Raw genomic sequence first — 19,875 nt, forward strand, 5'->3', positions numbered from 1 at the left:
GTACAGACAACTCTTTAGAGAAATTTTGCTCTAAAGAAAATGAGCACAAAGTGCTGGAGAGGATGTGGAGAAAAGGAACACTTGTGCACTGCTGGTGGGAATGCAGACTGGTGCAGCCACTATGGAAGACAGTACGGAGTTTCCTTAAAAAACTGAAAATGGAACTGCCATTTGACCCTGTAATCCCACTTCTAGGAATATATCCCAAGAAACCAGAAACACCAATCAGAAAGGATATATGCACCCCTATGTTCATAGCAGCACAATTCACCATAGCTAAGATCTGGAAACAGCCTAAGTGCCCATCAGTAGAAGAATGGATTAGAAAACTGTGGTACATCTACACGATGGAATACTATGCTGCTCTAAAAAGGAAGGAACTCTTACCATTTGCAACGTCATGGATGGAACTGAAGGGCATTATGCTAAGTGAAATAAGCCAGTCAATGAAGGAAAAATACCACATGATCTCACTCATTCATGGATAATAGAGACCATTATAAACTTTTGAACAATAATAGATACAGAGGCAGAGCTGCCTCAAACAGATTGTCAAACTGCAGCAGGAAGGCCGGGGAGGGTTGGGGGGCAGGAGGTAGAGGGGTAAGAGATCAACTAAAGGACTTGTATGCATGCATATAAGCATAACCAATGGACATAAGACACTGGGGGATAGGGGAGGCTAGGGGACTGTCTAGGGCAAGGGGAAAAAATGGACACATATGTAATACCCTTTGTAATACTTTAAGCAATAAAATAAATAAATAAATAAATAAATAAATAAATAGATAGATAGATAGATAGATAGATAGATAGATAGATAGAAAAAAAAAGAAAATGAGCACATACCAGACTAAAATCTGGAGTCAAGAATTTTTCTTGGTATTTTTGCTGTTTTCTTTGATTGTTTGATTTGGTGAGTTGGTGGGGGGGGGGGGTGTTTTTAATTTTATCAATATATTTTTGATATCAGAGAGAAAGGAAGAGAGAGAAATATCAATGATGAGAGAGAATCATTGATCAACTGCCTTCTACACACCCCCTACTGGGGATCGCCCACAACACAGGCATGTGCCCTGACCAGGAATTAAACTGTGACCTCCTGGTTCACAGGTCAACACTCAACCATTGAGCCAAGCCAGCCAGGCGGTGCTTTTTTAAAAAAGATGAACAATAGCCCTGGTTGGCATGCCTCAGTTGGTGGGCATCTTCCTATGCACCAAAAGATTTCTGATTCGATTCCCAGTCAAAGCACAAGCTCGGGTTTTGAACACAATCCCCAGTAGGGGGAGAGAAGGAGGCAGTCCAATGGATGTTTCTCTCTCACACACTGCTTCTCTCTCTCTCTCTCTCTCTCTCTCTAAAAAGACAATAAAAACTTTTTTAAAAAAAGATGAATATGACAACTTGTAGTATGCTCATAGAAATGATCTAATGAAGACGGAACACTAATAAGGAGTTCAGAAGGAGAATCTATGTATAACAGGGGATATGATCCTATCTAATAAAAGAGAAACATGGTAATTAGCCGTACGTCTGCTACCCTTCCCATTGGCTAATCAGGGCGATATGCAAATTAACTGCCAACTAAGATCGCGGTTAACCGCCAACGAAGATGGTGGTTAATTTACATATGCAGGCACAATACTGGGGGAGAAAGGGAAAGGACGGAAGAAGCCCCCTGCCACTGACTGTGATCGGAAACCCAGGGGGGAGCTAAGAGCCGGGGGCAGGGCAAAGGCGGCCCGGGGGCCGCCTTTGCCCTGCCCCCCAGCCATAATCAGAGAACCTGGCGCCTTTGCCACCCGGCCAGTGATAGTGGGAAGCAGGGGTGAAGCCAGCAATGGGAGCTGGGCAGGGGCAGAGCCGGCAGTCCGGGGAGCTGGGGGTCCCCTGCACAGACCTAACGCCTTGGCCAGAGACGTTAGGCCTGGGCAGCGGCGGAACCAGCCATCGCAGGGAGCAGGGGCGGAGTCAGCGATCCTGGGCAGCTGGGAGTCCCCTGCACAGGCCAAAGGCCTCGGTCAGAGGCATTAGGTCTAGCCAGGGGCGGAGCCTGCAACAGCGGGGAGCTGGGGGTCCCCTGCCCAGGCCTAAGGCCTCAGCCAGAGGCGTTAGGCCTGGGCAGGGGAGGAGTCAGCAATCATGAGCAGCTGGGGGTCCCCTGCCCAGGCCTAACGCCTTGGCCAGAGGCGTTAGGCCTGGGCAGGGGAGGAGCCTGCAACCTCGGGGAGCTGGGGGTCCCCTGCCCAGGCCTAAGGCCTCAGCCAGAGGCGTTAGGCCTGGGCAGGGGAGGCGTCAGCAATCATGAGCAGCTGGGGGTCCCCTGCCCAGGCCTAACGCCTTGGCCAGAGGCATTAGGCCTGGGCAGGGGAGGAGCCTGCAACCTCGGGGAGCTGGGGGTCCCCTGCCCAGGACTAATGCCTCCACCAGAGGCCTTAGGTCTTGGCAGGGGTGGCGCCAGAGATCCTGGGTAGCAGGGACGGAGCCGGGGATGGTGGGAGCTGGGGGTCCCCTGCCCAGGCCTGACACCTCTGCCGAAGGCCTCACGCCTGGGCAAGGGGCCGATCCGGCGATTGGAGGGTCATGAGGGTCAACTCCTCTGGCCGAGGAATCAGACCTGGGCGGGGGGCAGAGACAGCAATCGGAGGGGGCTGGGGGTCCCCTGCCCAGGCCTGATGCCTGGGCCAGAGGCATCAGGCCTTGGCCGGGGCGGAGCCGGCAATAGGAGGGGTCTGGGCGGGGGGCAGAGCCAGCTATGGGAGGGAGATGGGGGTCCCCTGCCCAGGCCTTACACCTCTGGCGGAGTCATCAGGCCTGGGCAAGGGGCCAATCTGGCAATCGGAGGGTGATGGGGGTCGACGCCTCTGGCCAAGGCGTCAGGTCTGGGCAAGGGTGGAGCCCGTGATTGGGAGAGATGGGGTTCCCCTGCCCAGGCCTGAAGCCTGGGCCAGAGGCGTCAAGCCTGGGGTGGGGGTGGGTGGGGTGCCAAGCCGCAGATTGGTGTGAACTACAGAGGAAGCACCTTTTCTGACCGCTCATTGGTTAAGCTCCCTGTATGCCACTGGTAATATTCTTAGTAACTTGGGTAATAAGAATCCAAAATGGTGATCTAGGGTTTTTGTACTACACTCCTGGTGAAAAAAACAAAGGTCCACTGCTGGAGGGCTAAGAAATGTCATATCCTGCCCTAGCCACTTTGGCTCAGTGGATAATGCCTTGGCCTGCCGATGGCAGGGTCTGGGTTCAATTCTGACCAAGGGCATGTACCTAGGTTGCAGGCTCCTCCTTGGCCGGCGCCCAGGTCAGGGCTCATGCAGGTGGCAACCAATCAAAGTGTTCCTCTCATTTTGATGTTTCTCTCTGTCTTTCCCTTTCTCTTTCACATTCTCTAAAAATCAATGGAAACATATCCTCAGGTGAGGATAAAAAAATAATAAAGAAATTATTATTATATAAAAGACACATCTTGAAAATGCCTAAAAAAGGTTGTCATTTTTTCATGGTGATGGGACTGGAGTCCGTGTTGAAGAAAAAACCTTGCTGGCTGCGGTGACTGGCAGTAGCTGCAGAAGCGGGGTTGTGGGGCTGGTTTCTTCCCCTGATCAGCCCGGTCACCTCCCACAAAGGGAGGCCAGACTGCAGCTTAGGCCCGCTCCCCAAGGGGAGCAGGGAGCAGGCCTAAGCTGTCAATAGGACATCCCCTGAGGGCTCCCAGTATGTGAGAGGGGGCAGGCTGGGCTGAGGGACACCCCCCCCCTGCACGAATTTCGTGCACCGGGCCCCTAGTCCTATATAATAAAAGAGAAACATGTAAATTGACCATCCCTCTACTATGGTCACCAGCCAATCAGGAGTGTTTATGCAAATTAACCTGACAAAGATGTATACACAGGCACCAGACAGAGAGCAGAGCAGGAGAGCCGGCAGAGAGTGGAGAGGCTTGGGGAAATTGGCTCCCCAAGCCGCCAGACAGAGAGCAGAGAGGGAGAGCTGGTAATTTGGAGAGTGGGAGACCATGGGACGGAGACAGAGTAGGAAGGGAAAACCAAGATCGCGGGGAGCACCAGGAACTCTGGGAATAGTAGTTTTGGTGGCAGCCCCAGAACTGGAAGCAGAAGCCCAGAGTGCGGGGAGCACCAGGAATGCTGGGAATCATAGTTCTGGTGGCAGACAGATCTCCTAGACCAGTGATGGCAAACCTATGACACGCGTTTCAGAGGTGACACCCGAACTCATTTTTTTGGTTGATTTTTCTTTGTTAAGTGGCATTTAAATATATAAAGTAAATATCAAAAATATAAATCTTTGTTTTACTATGGTTGCAAATATCAAAAAATTTCTATATGTGACATGACACCAGAGTTAAGTTAGGGTTTTTCAAAATGCTAACATGCTAAGCTCAAAAGGTTCGCCATCACTGTCCTAGACCAATGGTTCTCAACCTGTGTTTCGTGACCCCTTTGGGGGTCGAACAATCCTTTCACAGGGGTCACCTAAGATAATCAGAAAACACATGTATAATTACATATTGTTTTTGTGATTAATCACTATGTTTTAATTATGTTCAATTTGTAACAATGAAATTGGGGGTCACTACATGAGGAACTGTATTAAAGGGTCGCGGCATTAGGAATGTTGGGAACCACTGCACTAGAGCAAAGTAAGCCTGAAGCAAGTTACTGTTGCGGTGGGGGATGAAGGGAAAGCACAGGTGAGAGACATATGTAAAATAAGTAAAATCAGAGTGTCTACGAAAAATTAAAGGGAAGATATCCTAAAACTTCCAGGAAATCTCCACCAATAAAGCAAAGAAAAAAAAAATGCCTCTATTATTCTGTAAGCAACAAACCAAACTGAGTTGAGGTCTCAGACAATTGGCTCATATGATTGCAAAGACAGACAGAAACTCCCAGATTGGAGAGGGCTGCCCTGAGGGCTCCCAGATTGGAGAGGGTGCAGGTCGTGCACCAGTCCTCTAGTCAGTATATAAAGAATGAAGAGTATACGAATTAAAAGCAGGTAGGTTGTTAGATTTTGTGAAAGGAAAATGAAAGTTATTTTAAGCAATTTGTGTTTGCTAATGAAAGTAAATTTCATGATGTCAACTTAATTTGTACTTTGTGTCGTCCTTCTTCTGCTTAGTCCTTGCTTGAATGGAATATTGATATTTCTATATGGTACCCAAGAGTCATTTCATTTTAAAGTACAACCAACTATGGAACCCAATTACTGCATAAATGAACATTGTCAAAGGGCTGTCAGTTACTTTCACTGCTAATACAGCATTTAATTCCTTTCATATATTTTAGTTTTTCATCAAAACATAATTTTCAGAAATAAGGTAATATCAGTTATAACTTTAGAAGTCATTATTTCTCTAACAATTCTCTGCAGTTGCTTTTCTCTTATATAAAGGAACAAAAATCAAAAGAAAAGAAAGCACGAACTCCAAAGAATGCAAAACCAAACAAAAAAACATAAAAATGAGATAATCTTGGTTCCATTTTAATAAAAACTTAACTTAGCAGTTTGTCACTTAAATATTTCTAGGAGACGGTTTATTGTTATTCAAGAAAATATAATTTCCTAAATAATAAAACCGTTTTAAACTATAAAATCAGAAATGTAGTTCAACTGTTAAGAGTCCCATAAAGCCAAGAGTCATTAAAAAAACAAAATGTACATGCCTTAAACATTTATTTTTACTTGGAATATATAAAAGCACATTACGCAATCAGGTGATAATCGGGCAAGACTTGAAGTGTACGTATCCTATTTGACTTCTTTCTTGAACAAATCACAACCATAATACAGTATTCATTAATGCAATTTCGGTTTCTTTAGAGTGAAATGAGAAAATAAAGACACTTGCACTTCCATATTTTTACCGACATACTTAGTAAGTCTTTCTTTCTAAAGCATTTAAATTATTCACAGAAACAAGTAAATTTCACTAGTGTAAAAATGGTACAATTAAAATAATTACAATGACAACTAGAATAAAGAGGTTTGGAAATAACTGGCTCTTGATAAGCTTGCAATTCATCAACAGCTGAATCATGTGGCTTTGTCTGAAATGACTAGATGGTTCCGCAACAGCCATTCTAGCTTCCTTCCTTAATGCAGACTCTGATTCTTATCAGGGCACACTTACAGTAATAGGAAGAATTTTAATTCTTACTTATGATCCTAAACTGAAAGAGTACCTTAGCTATTAATAGGCCAGTGACCAGCAGGAAACTTTTCATGGAAATGGGATAATAACTAGAATACAACAATTCACTTTTCTTTCAAACTGCAGTTACCAACCCATTAGTGAGCCAGGGCCAGGATTTATTTAAATAGGCTAGAACAGAAAACAAAGCGCATCATTCAGAGTGATAATACTACAAAAAAATTTTGTGTATACACATAGGTCTCAGCATAAAATATATTTCTAATAGTGTTTCAAAGTTTAAAAAACTACCAATGGATGTTAACTAAACTTACCGTAATCATTTCACAGTATACATGTAGCAAACCATTATGTTGTACATCTAAAACTAATTCAATGTTTTATGTCAATTTTATCTCAATTAAAACAAATTTAAACAAAATAAAAACAAGTGCCCCTAGATAATTTTGCGCATGATGTCCAATAATGCTTGAGAATCATTTAACAATAATTTAGAAATTGCCAAAACCGGTTTGGCTCAGTGGATAGAGCGTCAGCCTGAGGACTGAAGGGTCCCAGGTTCGATTCCGGTCAAGGGCATGTACCTGGGTTGCGGGCACGTCCCCAGTAGGAGATGTGCAGGAGGCAGCTGATCGATGTTTCTCTCTCATCGATGTTTCTGACTCTCTTTCTCTCTCCCTTCCTCTCTGTAAAAAATCATTAAATATATTAAAAAAAAATAATAATAATAATTTAGAAATTATTTGGAGATTTAAAGAAGACCAAAATAAAAAGAATACCATTTTCGTGGTTATGAAGACTCAATACATTTAAGATGCTAATTCTCCCCCAAAAATTGATATATAGATTTAATCAATTCCAATCAAAGTCCCAGTGGCTTGATTGTATAATTTATGTTGACTCTAAGTTGTATATGTGAATGCAAAAGACTTGAATAGACAAAACAACTTTCAAGAATAACAGAGTTGGATGACTTACACTAAATTCATTTTATAAGTCTGTTTTTCGAGGAATCTCCCATTTTACTAAAGTGGTCTTTTGAATTAGTTATTTTATTGGGAAGGATAATGGCATCTTCTTGTGGTTTTAACTTGTATTTTTATACTGACTAATGATGTCAAACAAATATGTGTATTGGTCATTCCTTTTCTTTTATGAAGTGTCTTCAAATATTTGCTCATTAGAAAAATTTCATTGTTTGTCTTTTCATTATTAAGTTGTAAGGATTCTTTATATATTCTGGATACAAGTCTTCTATTGTTTAGATCAATAGATAGAAATAGACGGGAGTCTATATTTTCACTATCTATATCTCTCTCTACATATCCACCCATCCATCCTTTAATATACCCATCCATATATCTATTCTATAGGTTGCCTTTTCATTACTTCAGTGATGTCCTTTGAAAGGCTCAAGTTTTTAATTTTGATAAAATCACATTTTATTATTATTATATCTTTTGGTCTATATTCTTAATGTTCTAAGAAACTTATCCCAAAATCATGAGTATTTTCACTTGTTTTTTCCGTAAAAACTTTATAGTTTTAGCCTTAGCTTTATGATTAGGTTTATCATCCATCTCAAGTTAACTTTTGGATGTAGTATAATGTAAGATTTAAAATAAAAAATTTTTGGATATCTAGCTGTATCAGCAACATTTATTGAAAATAAAAGTGATTTTTAAATATGGTAAGTCTTATCTATCCATTATACCTCACAAATTTAAATTTTAAAAGCATAAAAATTTAAAACATATAGAAATAACAAAATATGTACAAGACCAATGTTTTGAAAACTACAAAATATTGCCGAGAAATAAAAGAAGACCTAAATAAATTGAAAGACATTTCTAATTATAATATATACAAGTAAAATAAGTGATACTGGTATAGAAGTAAATATTAATACTCAGTACTATTTACAATATAAATACATATAAATAAATAGAATGTAACAGAAATCCCAAAAGGAGATTTCCACATCTACAGAACTTAAACATATTTCAGCAGTGCCAATTCAGTGATGAAAACATTATTTAGGTGAAAAGATAAATTATTTAACATATGGTAGCACAAACAGCTACTCATCTAAAAATAATGTAGAACCCAGTCTGATCCAAACTCTAAAAACAGATTTCAAATTAAATAACACTTAAATGTTAAAATCTAAAATAAAAAGCTTTGTAGATTATAAAATTTTATTGAAAGGCATTAAAGATTTTAATGAATGTGAAGACATACCAAGTTCATAGATAGGAAGACTCAGTATCATAAACATGCCAATTCTCTCTCTTGATTTATAGATTCAAGACAATTCCCATCAAATTCCCAAATTGTTGTTTAATTTTGTTTTGTCAGGAACTTGGTGAGGTATTTCTAAAATGAACAATGCAAGAATAGGCAAAACATTCCTGAAGAACAATTATATAACTGAATTAACTAAGACAACATGGTACTGGCACAGTAATAAAGAAATAGTCCACTGGAACATTAACTGAGAACATAGGGAAAAAAGCCCACAGATATACATTATAGAATAACTCTGTAGATCACTGGGAAAAGGAAGTAGTTTTTGATAAATGGTGGTGAAAAGAATAATATTAGTTCCCTAACCCAAGCCATAAAATAAATTAAATCTAGGATAATTCAAGAGCTATAGGTAAAAGATACAACTAATGAACATGTTAGGATTTAATATCAGAGATCTTTCTAATTGCCCTCAGCCTATGAAAAATGTTCCTAAATATAATGGAGGGAAAAAGCAATCCACAAAGAAAGAGACTGATACAATTGTTATCATTCAACTACATTAAAATTAATATCTGCTTATGCAAAGAATTTCTAAAAACCAGTCATGAATTAAGAAAAGTTATCTGTACTATCTACAACCAAAAAGTTTTTTCTTCATAATATTTAGAGAACTACAATTTAAGAAAATACCAACAACCCAATAGTAAATAGAAAATAGATTTAACTGAACAATCATCTTACAAAAGAGGAATCTGAAATGACCAGCAAATATGAAAATGTATTCAACTAAATTATTAATCAGGGAAATCCAATTTTATAAAAATATGAATTTCATGTTATACCTACCATATTCACAAGGTTTAAAAGTCTGATATATCAATTGTTGGACAGATGCACAGTAACCAAAACTCTAACCAATAGCACAAGTATAAATGTATAAAACTATGTAGGAAAAAAGTTTTATATTTCTATTAAGTTGAGAGTGAACACAGCCAAGGCCTGAGCAATCATCTCCCCATATACCAGGTGTACCAGTTAATAATGCAGATTTTTTCAATAGATGGAGTTACACATATGTTGAGTATATGCGATTTGATATGTATGCTATTTTGTTGTATTGACCACAAGCCTCAAAACTTCGTATATCAAATTTTCTGAAAGTGTTAACATCATAGATATTTTTACACTTAAAAATGTCAAATTTCATGCCCAAAAAAAGCATTTGCGGGAAGTTTTAATTCATTACTTTATTTTGAAGAAAAGTGCTGCTGAAAAGTTATTGTATACTTCGGGAAGCTTATGATGAACGTGCTCCATCTCAAGATACTTCTGAACGCTGGTTTAAACACTTTAAAAGTGATGATTTCCATGTGAAAGACAAAGAATGTCCAGGTCAACTGAAAAAGTTTGAAGACCAACAATTATAAGCATTATTGGATAAAGATGCATGTCAAACTCAAAAACAAGTTGCAGAAAGTTTAAAAGTTGCTCAGCAAACAATTTCCGATCGTTTACAAGCAATGGGAAAGATTTTAAGCAAGGAAAATGGGTGTCACATCAATTGAAGGAAAGACAAATGGAAAACTGAAAAGTTGTCAGTAAAATGTTGCTTCAACAGCACGAAAGGAAGTCTTTTTTGCATTGAATTGTGACTGGTGATGAAAAGTGGACTTATTTTGAGAATCCCAAATGCACAAAATCATGGGTCAACTATCAACATCGACTGCAATGCCAAATCGCTTCGGGAAGAAGACAAAACTCTGCATTTGGTGGGATCAGGAAGGTGTGGTGTATTATGAGCTTCTTGAACCAGGTGAAACCGTTAATACTGATCGCTACCGACAACAAATAATCAATTTGAACCACACTTTGACTGTAAAATGACCAGAATGTGCCAGAAGACACGGCAAAGTAATTTTGCTTCATGCTACCGCACTATCACACACTCCAAAACCAGTTAAAGACACGTTAAAAGATCTTGCCTGGGAAGTATTAACCCACCCACCGTATTCACCAGACCTTGCGCCTTCAGATTACCACTTGTTCCAATCGATGGCATATGCACTTTCTGACCAGCACTTCAAAAAGTATGAAGAAGTGGAAAATTGGGTCTCTGAATGGTTTGCCTCAAAACAAGAAAAGTTCTATTGGGACGGTATCCACAAATTACCCGAAAGTTGGGGGAAATGTGTAGCTAGCGATGGACATTACTTTGAATAAAGCACTTTTGATGTTTCTCTTAAAATTATTGTGTGTTTTTTATTACAAAATCCGCATTATTAACCGGTACACCTGGTATACCCTACAGCAAGAAGAGATAAACTATCCCTGCATGCCAAATTTAGAAGCCACCTTTTTTTTTTATAACCCTAAAGCAACAAATAATTTTCAGTTAAGAAATTTTAAAAATCAAAAGAAAATGTTTCTGACTCATGAAAATTGTTAAATTCAAAATTTAGCCTCCTTTTTATATTGTCTATGGCTGCTTTCACACTACAAAAGCAGAGTCAAGTTATTGCAACAGAGACAGAATGATCTATAAAGCCTAAAATAATATTACTATCTGGCCAGAAAAAGGTTGTCAATCACTGTCCTAAAGCAACACACTTTAAACTTGGTTTTGACAGAGACCCACCTTAAGAAATAGATTTTACATGGAATTACATACATGATAGTTTCTTGTATATATTGAAAAACATAATCAAGAATGTTCATAGAGGAAAGATTTGTAATCAGAAAGTATATAAACAGTAAAATAATATGTTAAGTTGTGATATATTTTTTAAATAAGACCTAAACTATAAAACTCATAGAAGAAAACATAGTGGAAAGGTTTCATGACACTGGATTTGGCAATGATTTCTTGGATATGACATCAAAAGTACAATAAGCACAAAAATGCAACAAGCCCTGGCCTGGTGGCTCAGTTGGTTAAAGAGTCGTACCATACACCAAAAGGCTGCAGATTCAAAACTCAGTCAGGGCGGCATACGTGAGGCAACCAATCAATGTTTATTTCTCTCTCTCCCTCTCCCTCCCTTCCCTTGTCTCTAAAATCAATAAACACATCCTCGGACGAGGATTAAAATAATACACACAGGCAACAAAAGCAAAAATAAACAAATGGGACTACATCACATTTTTTAACCTTCTGTACATCAAAAGAAATCATCCACATAATGAAAAGGCAACGTACAAAATTGGAGAAAGTATTTGCAAATCACATTATGACATAGGGGTTACTATCCAGAATAAATAAAGAACTCCTACAAATCAACAACAAAAAAAACAAATAACACAATTCAAAAGTGGACAAAGGACTTGAATATACATTTCTCTAATGAAGATATACAAATGTGAAAAGATGCTCAGCATCAGTAATCATTAGAAAAAAGGAAATCAAAACTACAATGAAATATCCCCTCACACCCATTAAAATGACTATTATCAAAAACACAAAGTAACGAGCTGTCAAGGATGTGGAGAAATTGGAATCCTTGTGCACTGCTGGTATGATGTAAAATGATGCAACCACTACTGAAACATTATGGCAGTTGCTCACATTCCTCAAAATAGTTAAAATAGAATTATTATATGAAGCCCAGACAACGTGGCTCAGTTGTTGAGCACTGATTGACCTATGAACCAGGAGGTCATGGGTGGATTCCCGATCAGGGCACACGCCTGGGCTGCGAGCTCAATCCCCAGTGTGGAGTGTGCAAGAGGCAGCTGATCAATGGTCCTCTCTCATCACTGATGTTTCTATCTCTCTCTCCCTCTCCCTTCTCTTCTGAAATAAAAATATATTTAAAAATAAAGAAATATATAAAGTTCATAAACAACCAAAACTAAACTATATATTGATTAATAATGTTAATGTGGTAAAAACTATAAAGAAAAGCAAAACATAAGCAAAGTTCAGGAAATGGCTATTTGGAGGGGAAAACAAAATTGGACTGAGGAACTGACATCAAAGTATGACAATAATGTACATTTTTTTAAAACTGGGTGGTCAATCCAAGGATTTTTTAAATATCTCACGTTTTAATATTTTGTGTTTATTTACCACTTGATGAAAACAGCTTTCTAATATTCCAAGAAACTCTAGCTAGCATATAATCAAGGTGTAAGGAAAACTTTTTTAACCAAGAATGAAAACCCTGATGTTAAAATGTCACATTTATGTTAAAAACATTTGTTTCAGAAAAGTTGACACAAAGAAAAGAAAATAAAGCATGAGAAATCAAACCCCCCTACACTATATTATCAAAAGAACTTGAGATGATGCATTCTAAAAGTTAAATTTTCTGAATGATCAAGTGATTGTCTATCTTTTCAAATGTATACCTGAATCTCATTTCAGAATTATCCTTTATCATGCTTACTGTGACTCACCTTAAACAACTCCTATTACAATATAAAAGAAGGATACAACTTGGCATTAAAAAACACTTTAATAATTGGGAAAAGGAAAAGGGTATTTTTTAAAGTATTTTTATGTGTTTTTATTGATTTCAGAGAGAAGTAGAGAGAGGGAGAAAGAGATAGAAACATCAATGATAAGAGAGAATCATCAACTGGCTGCCCCATACAGAGTCTCTACTGAGGATGGAGTCCACACCCAGACATGAGCCCTGACTGGGAATCGAACCAGTGACCTCTTGGTGCATGGTCGATGCTCAACCACTAAGCAACACCAGCCAGGCCGATATTTATTTAACAAATATTTATGACTACACAACACAGAAGCCAGTACAAATGTTAAACTTATTAAAAGTTGCTTAAATTCAGAACAAAAGGGGTAGGGGAGTGGGGGAAGAACTCATAGATAAAAGACCATAGTGTGGTGATTGCCTCGGGGAGGGGACTTGAGGTGAGATGGGTAAGGGTATAGGGGAGATAAGTGGTGATGGATAAAGACTTGACTTGAGGTGGTGAAAATACAATACAGTGTACAGATGATGTTTTATAGAATTGTGCACCTGAAACCTGTATCATTTTGTTAAGTAGTGTCACCCCAATATATTCTATTTTTTAAAAAATAAAAACAAATACATTTTAAGAAGCTCTTTAAGTTCAAATTCAATAGGAATTTAACAAAATGCAAACTAAAGTTAACACTGATATTTAAGACCCATCAGATTGCCAAACATATAGAGCTATAATATACACTGAGTATATTGTCCTTATGCATTTCTGGTGGGAATGGGAAGCATTAAAGATTTTTTGAAAAGCAGGCTAGCAACACATTAAAATTACACATACCCTTTACTCCACAATTTCCACTTTTAAAAATCTATCCACAGATATAAAACCACTAATATATAAAGACATAGAATAAAAAATTTTAATGCATCATTGTTTATCATGGCAAAAAAAACTAAAACAACATGGATGCCTAAAAATAAGGCAAAAGTGACTTACTATATATCTCAATCAATCATGATACACTATTAAGACTTGGAAGTGTCCTTGCTGAGGTAGAGGGATATCACAAACTCTTAAATGACAGAAGAGAGGCAGAGAAATGTATGTATATAATCCCATTTGTTAAACAAATATAAAATAAAGACCCTCAAAATCATTATGTATATAATGAGTTTATGAGCATTAGAGAAAAACATGGAAGGTTAACTACAAAGCTGTTCACAAGGGTTTTGAGGGGGGGATAGAGACAATGATATGGGACGGAGAGACTAAGCCACAAGAAAAGTTTAAAAGTTACTCTTTAAAAAAATCATACATGTCAGATTCATGCAGCTGTGTTTAGGGAAGATACAAATACATTTTCTTTTAAACCATCTTCTGGTTTAGAATAAAATATCCTATGAAAGGATTTATGCTGTCATAGCTGATTGCATTTCCCAAATATGGCTGCACCAGTATCTCTCACCTACATGCTTTTCTACTATGTGACCTTGATCCTTCTCCTATAAAGAAGTGAGGTCTGTATCTTCTCCTGAAACTAGGCAGACTTGGGACTTGTTTGTAGCCAGAAGAATGTGGTGGAAGTGATGCTGTGTGGCTTCTAAAGCTAGCTAGGTCAGAAAAGATGGAGCTTCTACCTTGTTCACCAAATTACTCTTTTGCTTTTGGAGTCCTGAGCCAACATAAAAAAAAAAAAAAAAAAAAAAGTCTGGCTACTCTGAGTTCACTATGCTATGAGGAAGGGAAGGCAATAGGAAGACCTTGTCTCCTAAACAAGGCTAGACATGGGTGAATGAACTTCCAGATTATTCCAACACCAAGTCATTGAACTTTCCAAATCTTTTCTGGAAAGACCCAAGACACTGTGAGGCAAAAACAAGGCATCTCCAACATACCCTTTGTAAATATATGAGTCACGGAATGCAAGAGCATAGTAAAATGGGTATTGTGCCCTGGCCGGTGTTGATCACCGATTAGAGCGTCAACCCACACATCGAAGGGTCCTGGGTTTGATTCCTGGTCAAGACATGTACCTGACTTGCAGGTTTGATCCCAAGCCCTAGTCAGGGTGCCTGTAGGAGGCAACCAATCAATGTGTCTCTCTCACATCAATGTTTCTGTTTCTTTTTCCTTCTCTCTCTCTCTCTCTCACCCTCCCTCTCCCTCCCTCCCTCCCTCCCTTCCACTCTCTAAAAACCAATGGGAAAAAAATCCTCGAGTAAGGATTAACAAACAAAATTTATTGTTGTTTTACACCACTAGGTTTCAGGTGGTTACTAGTTAAGCAGAACATACCAGTAATTATAATGCAAATTTAAACTATGTTCCATCTTAAACAATTCAGACAGTAGGCTCTAGAAAACTATGTTAACTGATTTAAAAAGTGACGATTGTGATGACAAGATCAAATTCCTAAAATATGCCCTTAGGTACTTAAATTTTTTTCATAAAATAGTTGAGAGAAAAGCAGCATTTCCTAAGTTAATATGACTTCACATAATTAGGTTTAACTATGTATATAATTAAATTAACAAATGATCAGTAGAAATCTGCCTTTATCCCAAAACCTAAGAGAACATGTATTCTAGAAGGCAACAATTTTAGCTTTTAGATCTTTTCACTGGAAAATGGGTGAGCACCGTATATGTGGAATCACCTTATATCCAAATATTTGCAATGTATTTGCATTCTTTTTTAAAAAATATGTTTTTATTGCCCTGACCAGTTTGGCTCAGTGGATAGAGCGTCGGTCTATGGACTCAAGGGTCCCAGGTTCGATTCCAGTCAAGGACATGTACCTTGGTTGCAGGCACATCCCCAGTAGGGGGTGTGCAGGAGGCAGCTGATTGATGTTTCTCTCTCATCGATGTTTCTAACTTTCTATCCCCTCCCTTCCTCTCTGTAAAAAAATCAATAAAATATATTTTTAAAAAATATTTTTTTTTTATTTATTTCAGAAAGGGAGAGAGAGACAGAAACATCAATGATGAGAGAGAATCACCAATCGGCTTCCTCCTGCACAACCCCCACTGGGGATAAAGCCTGCAACCCCGGACTGTGCCCTGACTGGAAATCAAACCGTGACCTCCTGGTTCACAGATCAACGCTCAACCACTGAGCAACGCCGGCTTGGCTGCACTTTCATTCTTTATCAGTCTCTTATACTATTGATCAACCTAAGCTAAAATACACATACAACAATTTGTATCTTCTTTTCAGTAACAAAATTTCCCTGCAACGACTCAATTTTAAAGATAATAATCTTAAAATATAGCTGCAAATTGTTTGCATAAACTATATACCTTTAAACAATATAGGGATAAAGCAAAAATTAGTTTTGTCCATTTTATTCATTCAAAACATAATATAATTTGTTTAATTCAAAAAGATTCTATCTTTAGTAAACAAAAAACTTCTTGGGAATGGTGAGGATCTACACTAATAAAAGACAAAGATGCTAATTGACCATAACTTCACTACACCCAAGGCAAGCCCAGCAGCCAATCAGAGCAACTATATGCAAATTAACCCAACCAAGATGGCAGCCGGCAGCCACGGAGCTGGAGCAAGCAGGAAGCTTGGTTGCTCCAGCAATGGAGGAAGCCAAGCTTCTCCTGTGCTCTGGCTAGCTGTGGCCTCCGCAAAAGGCGACAAAGTTTCAATTATAGAAGCTAAATAAATCCCAGATACCTGCTTCCAGCCAGCCTCCACTGGAGCTTGGCTGGCTGGGGGCTGTGGCCAGCCTGCAAACAGCCATCAGCCCCTCACCCAAGATGGCCACACCCTCATGGGGTGAGGGTCCCTGCTGGGGGGCTTGGCCGGCCTGCAAACAGCCATCAGCACCTCACCCAGGCTGGCCAGGCACCCCAGCAGGGAGCCCTACCCTAAAGGGGCTGTGACCAGCCTGCAAACAGCCATCAGCCCCTCATCCAGGCTAGCCAGGCACCCCAGCGGGGACCCCTACCCTGAAGGAACTGTGGCCAGCCTGCAAACAGCCATCAGCCCCTCACCCAGGCTGGCAGGGACCCCCACCCTGAAGGGGCTGTGGCCAGCCTGCAAACAGCCATCAGCCCCTCACCCAGGCTGGCCAGGCACCCCAGGGGAGACCCCCACCCTGATCCAGGACACCCTTCAGGGCAAACCAGCCAGCCTCCACCTGTGCACCAGGCCTCTATCCTATATATAATAAAAGGGTAATATGCAAATTGACCCTAACAGCAGAGCGACTGGGTATCACTGGTCACTATGACACACACTGACCACCAGGGGGCAGATGCTCAATGCAGGAGCTGCCCCCTGGTGGTCAGTGTGCTCCCACAGTGGGAGCTCTGCTCAGCCACAAGCCAGGCTGATGGCTACCAGTACAGCGGTGGTGGTGCTCCCGCCTCCTCAGCAGCACTAAGGATGTCCAACTGCAGCTAGGCCTGCTCCCCGCTGGCAAGTGGACATCCCCCAAGGGCTCCCAGGCTTCCAAAGGGATGTCTGATTGCCAGCTTAGGCCCAATCCCCTGGGGAGCAGGCCTAAGGCAGCAGGTGGTCATTCTCCAAGGGGTCCCAGACTATGAGAGGGAACAGGCCAGGCTGAGGGACCCTCCCGAGTGCACAAATTTTTGTGCACCAGGCCTCTAGTTGTTCTATAAGGTCATATCAATTTTGTACCCATGTTTACACCCTAAACAAAACGTTAGGCTTTGGTTTCAATATTTTCATAAAGATATTCCTTTACAATGTTGGAAGGGTTCAAATAATATTCACCAATAGACCATGTAAACAGAAATATGTAGTTCTGGGCGAAAAACAAAATAACTGCTCAAGTTGTTTTCAAAATTGAGCTGCATTGATATATTACAATTAAAACAAAATGCCATTGACACTTCATAGGCAGCCACAAAAACTTGTCATGGTTACCACTCATTAAAATATTTCTACATGGGCAACAGAGTAGTGAAGAGCTAGGGGGCAGGGAGGTAAGGTAGGGAAATGGGAGATATCTGTAATACTATCAACAATAAAAAATATATTTTACAAATATATATATTTCTAAGTTACATTACAAATTGTTCCTTTATTTCTAGCAAATAATTCTTCTTAAAAACTTGTGATTCCAGTGAACTAGGGAAGCAGTTACGAAAGAAGTAACAAAAGGTTAATAAGGAGGAGCTTTGCAATTAAGTAAACCTGCATTAAAATCCTGATTGTGGAGGCAATCAATGATTCTCTCTCATCATTGATGTTTCTCTCTCTCTCTCCCTCTCCCTTCCTCTCTGAAAACAATAAAAATATATTTTTTTAAAAAGGAAAAAATCCTGATTGCTACCCAGCCGGTAAGGCTCAGTGGCTGAGCATTGACCTATAAACCAGCAGGTCATGTTCAATTACCAGTTAAGGCACATGCCTGGGTTGCGGCTCCATACCCTGTAAGGGGCTTGCAGGAGGCAGCCAATTAAAGATTCTCTCTCATCACTGATGTTTCTCTCCCTCTCCCTTCCACTCTGAAATCAATGTAATATATACATATTTTTAAGTAAAAGTCCTGATTGCACCACGTAAAAGTTAAATAATGTCTCTAAGCCTTACTTTCTCCCTTAATAAAAGAGACAGTTGTAGTATTTGTCTGGAGGGTTGTTATGGAAGAGACTGCATATCTAGTAACAATTCTCTCCTGTTCCCTTACTAAGATATCCTTGATTTTATTACTGGCAACAATAGACTCAGCTAAAGGACTACAATTCTCAGTTTTCTTTGAAGTTAGGGTAGCTAATAAGATGTAAACCGAAGTACAGAGGTAGAATTTCTAGCAAAGTTCTTTTAGAAGCTGATTCTGTAGAGAAGGGATCCTTTTTGCCCTCCTCCCTACCCCACAGCAGGCCGAAGATACAGCAAACACCTTAGAACACTACGGGATGGAAGCCATATGCTAAGGTTGTGACACAGAAAACCAGAGGGCCATGTGTTCCTGAAAACCAGAGCTACCTCATCATCTAGAGTTCTTCCATATAAAAAATTTATTTATATCATGTTTCTATTATATATAGTTGAATCTAATCTACTAGTTAATATAATTTATTATTAGAATTTTAAAAGATAATACATGCAGCCCTAGTTGGTGTTGCTAAATAGTTATGGTATCTGCTCACACACCAAAGGGTCTCAAGTTCGATTCCAGGTGAAGGGCACGTACCTGGGTTGCAGATTTGATGCCTGGTCCCGGTTGGGGCACGTGGCTTCCGCACAGCAACCAATCGATGTGTCTCTCTCACACCCGTATCTCTCTCTCTCTTCATGTCTGTATGTCTGGCGGTCTCTGTCTCTATCTCTGTCTCTCTACCTCTCCCTTTCTCTTTCCTCACCCCTTCCTCCCTCCCTCCCTTCTACTGTATATAAAATCAATGGAAAAATATCCTCTGGTGAGGATTAACAAAAACAAAAGATAATGCATGCAAAATTTTCCACAAATAAACTTATACATTACAAGTAATCAAAATAATGAGTAATTTTTTTGAATTCATATAACTATACTTCAACAACTCAGCAATGATATTATTTTTTCCTTGAAGTTGTAAAATCTGTTATGTTCGATGACAGTAAGAAATTAACCATAGGAGAATGACCAGGTAGTTCTTTTAGAGCCACTAAATAAATGTCCTTGATAAAAAGAAGCAACTATCTGAACGCACTTTTTAAAAATTTCTCTATTCTATCTGAATTTCCTCCAAAATTCACATTAACTGGCAAGAGTTAAGGGAACATGAGTTAAGGTAATCCTCAGTATCAGTCATTTCCTGTATCACCATGTATCTTATAAAATCCACAGCACAAATTCTCCTAAGAGATGATGAACTAGATACAGCGGTTCACAACCTGTGGGTCGCAACCTCTTTGGGGGTCAAACGACCCTTTCACAGGAGTCGCCTAAGACCATCGGAAAACATGTATATAATTATGTATTGTTTTTGTGATTAATCATTATGCGTTAATTATGTTCAATTTGTAACAATGAAATTGGGGGTCACCACCAC

At 39.5% G+C, this 19,875-nt stretch overlaps 1 protein-coding gene across 9 annotated transcripts in view; it reads right to left on the bottom strand.

The window, feature by feature from the left end:
* ZMYM4 (zinc finger MYM-type containing 4) overlaps window positions 1-19,875 on the bottom strand; it is a 124,644-nt gene that overhangs the window by 71,051 nt on the left and 33,718 nt on the right. Inside the window, exon 1 of one of the 9 annotated variants that reach the window (XM_059690230.1) lies at window positions 6,210-6,349. The exons of the other annotated variants lie outside the window; for them this stretch is intronic. The gene's annotated coding sequence lies outside the window, so the exon portion shown is untranslated. Of the gene's footprint in view, window positions 1-6,209; window positions 6,350-19,875 lie in introns of those variants that run through there. 9 annotated transcript variants of the gene reach the window in all.

This window comes from Myotis daubentonii, chromosome 3 (assembly GCF_963259705.1).
Source record: "Myotis daubentonii chromosome 3, mMyoDau2.1, whole genome shotgun sequence".
In the NCBI taxonomy this organism is placed as follows: domain Eukaryota; kingdom Metazoa; phylum Chordata; class Mammalia; order Chiroptera; family Vespertilionidae; genus Myotis; species Myotis daubentonii.